Source organism: Mandrillus leucophaeus, unplaced genomic scaffold, assembly GCF_000951045.1.
Source record: "Mandrillus leucophaeus isolate KB7577 unplaced genomic scaffold, Mleu.le_1.0 Scaffold205, whole genome shotgun sequence".
NCBI classification, from domain to species: Eukaryota; Metazoa; Chordata; class Mammalia; order Primates; family Cercopithecidae; genus Mandrillus; species Mandrillus leucophaeus.
This window is the reverse complement of record NW_012102088.1, coordinates 1,690,490-1,691,190: the sequence shown is the minus strand read 5'-3', so window position 1 is coordinate 1,691,190 and position 701 is coordinate 1,690,490. Positions and strand designations below refer to the sequence as shown.

At 61.9% G+C, this 701-nt stretch overlaps 1 protein-coding gene across 1 annotated transcript in view; it reads left to right on the top strand.

Moving 5' to 3' along the window:
- The window catches only part of LOC105539455 (heparan sulfate glucosamine 3-O-sulfotransferase 3B1-like), a 64,977-nt gene that overhangs the window by 4,298 nt on the left and 59,978 nt on the right, over positions 1–701 (top strand). The gene's annotated exons all lie outside the window — the stretch shown is intronic.

Below are 701 nucleotides of genomic sequence, written 5' to 3'. Positions count from 1 at the left end.
GACAGCGATTTCCAAACACTCTTTCTGCTTTAACTTCCTAATCCCGTGCCTGTTCAGGAAGGGCCTCCGAATAAGTCTCCGGCGTGGGTTGGGGAGGGGGGGTTCGAGTGCCTAGTGCATCTCCGGCCCTGCTCTCCCTCCTCCAACCGCCTCCCTACTCTGCAACACGTAAGCATCACGAAACCTCCTGCGAAACATCTGGATGGGGACTCGTGTCCCAACATCTGGGCAACTACCGCCAAGGCTGACTTCTAGGGAACGAGTGCGGAAATGCATGCGGGTGCGGGAACGCACCACTCAGTAGGGTAGGACCTCTCCCAGCGCTCGGTCACTGCAGTATTCTTCCCACCGTCTGCTCCTGTCACCAGCCCCTAACTCCGCCCCTCTGGGCCCGCCCCTTGTTCCGCAGCCAATGGCAATCCCCGACCGCCCTACACCGCCCAGAAGCCTTTCCACACCCCCACGTCTTGGGAGAGGGTTGGCTACTGAGAGCTCGGCGAAGTGCCTGTATTTGCATGGCGTTCGGGATTTTTGGTAGGTAGAGCAGCCCGTCACTCTGGAAGGCCGGGACCGCCCACTCCACCTCGGTCCCCAGCTCTCTTCCTGCGCAGTTCGCCTCCGCAGCCTCTGCGGGGAAGTGCCGGGGCTGCTCCAGGCTCAGTTCTTAGGACTGCAAGGAGGCAGCCCCGGCGTGCGGCGGG